The sequence below is a fragment of the Moschus berezovskii genome, chromosome 10 (assembly GCF_049115385.1).
Source record: "Moschus berezovskii isolate FMDL1 chromosome 10, NW_MosBer_1.0, whole genome shotgun sequence".
NCBI lineage: Eukaryota > Metazoa > Chordata > Mammalia > Artiodactyla > Moschidae > Moschus > Moschus berezovskii.
The window spans coordinates 92,619,796-92,624,044 of NC_142469.1; the positions used below are offsets into that span (position 1 = coordinate 92,619,796).

The 4,249-nt window shown below is 40.3% G+C and overlaps 1 pseudogene; it reads right to left on the bottom strand.

The window, feature by feature from the left end:
• Positions 1-2,949: 2,949 nt before the first annotated feature.
• LOC148776355 (ubiquitin-conjugating enzyme E2 variant 2 pseudogene) lies at positions 2,950-3,465 on the bottom strand (annotated as a pseudogene).
• Positions 3,466-4,249: the final 784 nt, after the last annotated feature.

Here is a 4,249-nt window from a genome sequence, read left to right on the forward strand (position 1 = left end):
GGACGGGGGGTGGGGGGTAAGTTTTTAAAATTTTGTTTCTAGTGGTAGGAAAACATTTTAATAACATTGTTTAGTTTTTTAGGGCTATTGTTATGAATACCACAAACTGGGGAGCTTGTAATGACCAAAATGTATTCTCTCACAGTTCTGGAGGTTAGAAATGCAGAATGGAAGTGTTGACAAGGCCACATCTGCTCTGAAACTTCAAGGGGAAGATCTCTTCCTGCCTCTCCAAGCTTTGATTTCTATCCTACATGCTTCAGACAAGTCTCACTCACACTGCTCTGCTTCCCATCCATACAAAGTACAGGAAGAGTGGATTCTGTCAATGAGTTGTAATTCCTACGGAGAGATGTGCCATCTAGATTTAAAGCAGAGCTTCTATTTTCCTAATAGCTGTAATAACACAATAATGGTGAAATGGCTTGTGTGAGTTCTTTCCCAGCATATTATCATTAACCCTAGAAGGCAAAATGCCTCCTTTCCAGGTGGTTCCCCAAATTGCTCCTGGAAGTAGTTGCGACCCATGAAGAGGTGAATCACCCCCTTTCCTCCAGCCATTGTATTACCTGCTGCCTTAATCCATTACTTTTGCTGAGAAGGCTTCTAAGAGTTCCTTTTCTGCTTGCAAAAGGAATAGGAGAGCTACCTAAGAACTATTTCTTTCCTAGACTAAAATTCTAGTGTTAGCCACTAGATTAAATGCTACTTTTCAGACCATGCACCACTTATTTATTATCTACATGCAAAAAAAAAATTAAAATTTGGTTGACCTTCAGATCAGAAAGACATAGGGGAGCGGTGCAGAGTTTAATGTTCTGTAACAAACAAGGGAAAAAGATATAGAGATACCGATTTTGAGGGAAATGTTAATTATCTAAAGCTTAATTACAGATAACATCATGAGGAGAATACATAAAAGGCTTGAAATGCAGCCAAGGCATTTCCCTAAGAACATTAAAAAATGATTGTTGTTTACAATTCACAAATCGCACAGACATAAAGCTGAGATGGGAAAAAGAGAGTCGGGCTTGAAGTAAGAAGCCAACCTGCTCTTTTAAAACCAGTTCAGAGGAGTAGTGATCATACTGCAGTTAGCTCATGTCTCAAAAGCAAATGAGATTCTGTGCATGTTTTCCCTTTAAAATAAAAATTAGCAGATCAGTGGCAAACACATTGAAGTAAAATCCTAGGAGACGACACAGCCCAAATAAAAATAAATAATTTATGAGGTCTCAAAATGGGAACTACAAATAAAATAGAATCACAGACATTTATCTCCATGTAAGTACAATAGAAATAAAGGAAGTGAGATTTTTTACATTCCTGTCACTTCATTACTGAATCCAATGATATGAAAATCTACCTTTTCACTCACATGTAATTTTCATTCAATGTAGCAAAGAATGACTTACGTTTATCGAATCTCCTCTTTAGAGATGCTTGTTTTTTTGTACAGTTGGTATCTATTAATATCCAGTTACCTCTAAAGGTATGTTTCAGGATAATAGAATGTAGTATGATGGAAGAAGTTTGCATTTAGGGAGGTTATAAGAAATGAGTACCTGGCAGTCCCTATTTTCCTAAAACCGTTGAGACCCAATGTTCTTGAAAAGGATGCAGTCTGGGGTTCTAGGACCTTGGGTATGGCAGCCAGAGCTCCTGCTTCTGGCGGGCTGAGTCTTGATGGTATTGTGTTAGCTGCTAGAGGAGAGGTATTGGGGGTGCTTCCAGGTATAACAGAATTGCAGCTACAGGTCTCAACACTTGGTACATTTTTCAGAGCAATTCGAATGTAGTAAATTTTTGTATGTCTGTTGTTAAGTCGCTAAGTGTCCAACACTTTGAGACCCCGTGGACTGCAGCTCACCAGGCGTCCTTCCCTATCTCCCGGAGTTTGCTCAAACTCATGTCCATTGAGTCAGTGATGCCACCCAACCATCTCATCCTCTGTTGCCCCCTTCTCCTCCTGCCCTAAATCTTTCCCAGCATCAGGGTCTTTTCCAATGAGTTGGCTCTTTGGAGGGATTTGTATATAAACATTTGGGAAAGAGAAAATGATGGGTAAGTCACGTGTTTGCTGAGAACAATTAGAGATGCAGTGGTGGTATCTTGCTGAGTGTGGACAAAATTTTTTAAAAATGTATTAACTTGATCAACACTTACTGAAGGAATGAATGACTAAAGAGATTGGAAGTCTCTATTTGTGACAGCTACTATGTAGAAGTTGCTTTGCCCTGCTTCTTCCTGGAGTTTTTCTTTTTCTTTCAGCTTCATTCTCCTCTTTATTTATTTATTTTTTTCTGAAGACACATTCCACATTTTATTTACAATTTAAGACTAACTTTAATCTCCAAATCACACATCCATACACCTAATTCCTTTTTTATTTCATTTAAATGTAAACGCATGGTCTGTCCAACAAGGACTGTAAACAAATATTTACCACATCTGTAACATGAAACACACAGGAACAGCTTGTAACAGAAATTCATCCACCTCCCCCACAACATTTTTTATTATAAATACAGGTATCAAAACAATCCTGATCATATTTTTGATACTACTACTAGTCAGCACCCATACCGCTTCAAAAGTGAACACACTTTGTGACAATATTCATTGTACCTGCTACTTTAGACAATTTCAACTGAAGCTCTTTCTCTAAGCAAGATGATGGAGCACGCCACTCGAGTTTGCTTCTAGGCTTTCTCGTCAGAAACACACCTGCCTGCACAGCCAGCTGACACTTCTTGCCGTGCTCTCACCTGCAAACCTGAGTTCCAGTGAGGACTCCAGGCGCGTGCTTAAGTGGTGGTGCCTTAACAAGAAAAGACTGCTGAATTTTCCTCCTGTTACCTGAAAACATAATGGGTGTACGTATAGTAAATATACTCTTACAAGGTCATGTTTACCAGCTGGAATTATCTTCCTTTAATGTGTGGTATTTTGCATTGTGATATTTAATCAAGACATTAACATGAGTAGCAGGTTGCTGATATAAGACAAGTTTGAGATCCACTAAAATTAATTGTTGTATGTTTGTCCTTCTGGTGGCTGTGAAAGCTTCATATTTTCTTTGGACATCATTAGACATCTTAGCTCTTGAAGTACAACTTTAATGCTATATGAATTTTGCCATTTTGCTAACACTGGTATGCTTCATGCATCCACCATTCCACTGGAATTATTTATTCCATTCATATTAATTTTGGTTACAAATCTAACTGATGGACGAGCTTCTGGGTATTTAGGTCCACATTCTACTTTCAGGCTATATATTCTGTTTTCATAATTTGTCCGTGGTGGCCCAATGATCATGCCTGTCCACCTTGTGAGTGTCATGTCTTCGTCATCTTCCAGGCCCCAGCTGACCGTACTGTCGCCCACTCCTTTCTGTCCTTCTTCAAGTTCTTCCAACAAACGAAAATTAAGAGAAACTTTGATGCCTGTGGAGACTGCCATATTCTCCTGCAGCCCCTCCTTTTTATTTTTTAATTGAGGAGAAATTTCCAGAAGATAAAGTTAACCATTTTAAAATGAGTGGTTCAGTGACATTTAGTACATTCACAGTGGTGAATGCAACCAGCAATCAGCACTTCTGCTTAGTTCCAAAATATTTTCTTCATCTCAGGGCTTTTCATTCAGAATTATTTCAGCCAATTTTTCTAAACACGATTTTAGAATTCTGTATACGTGCTGTATATGCTCAGACGTTCAATTGCATCCGACTCTTTGCCCACTAGACTGTATGTGGCCCCCCAGGCTCCTCTGTTCATGAGATTTCCCAGGCAAGAATATTGGAGTTGCCATTGGTTGCCGTTTCCTCCTCCAGGGGATCTTCCCTACCCAGGAATTGAACCACAGTCTCTTGAGTCTCCTGCTTTGGGAGGTGGATTCTCTACTACTAGCACCACCTGGGAAGCCCAGAATTCCATACATCGTTTGACAATTGCAAATAGCCCTGCTTGTCTTGGCAGAATATCAGTCTGGTTACAGGGACTAACACAGGAGCCTTCTAACTGAGCTTCTCTGAGTTAAAATCATGGGCCCCACTCTCCACCTGGGTGTCCCGGTCACTCAGCGCTGTCCCCAGTTGCTGTCAGAGCAGCCACAGAACTGCCCCAGCTTAGCTGCTGCTTCATCCGATGGGGAAGAACCCTCAGCCCACCGCTGACACAGACTCCGTTTCCTAAGAGGGTGCACTATTCATCCTTGTCTTTATAGCCCCATCTCTTGAGGAACTACG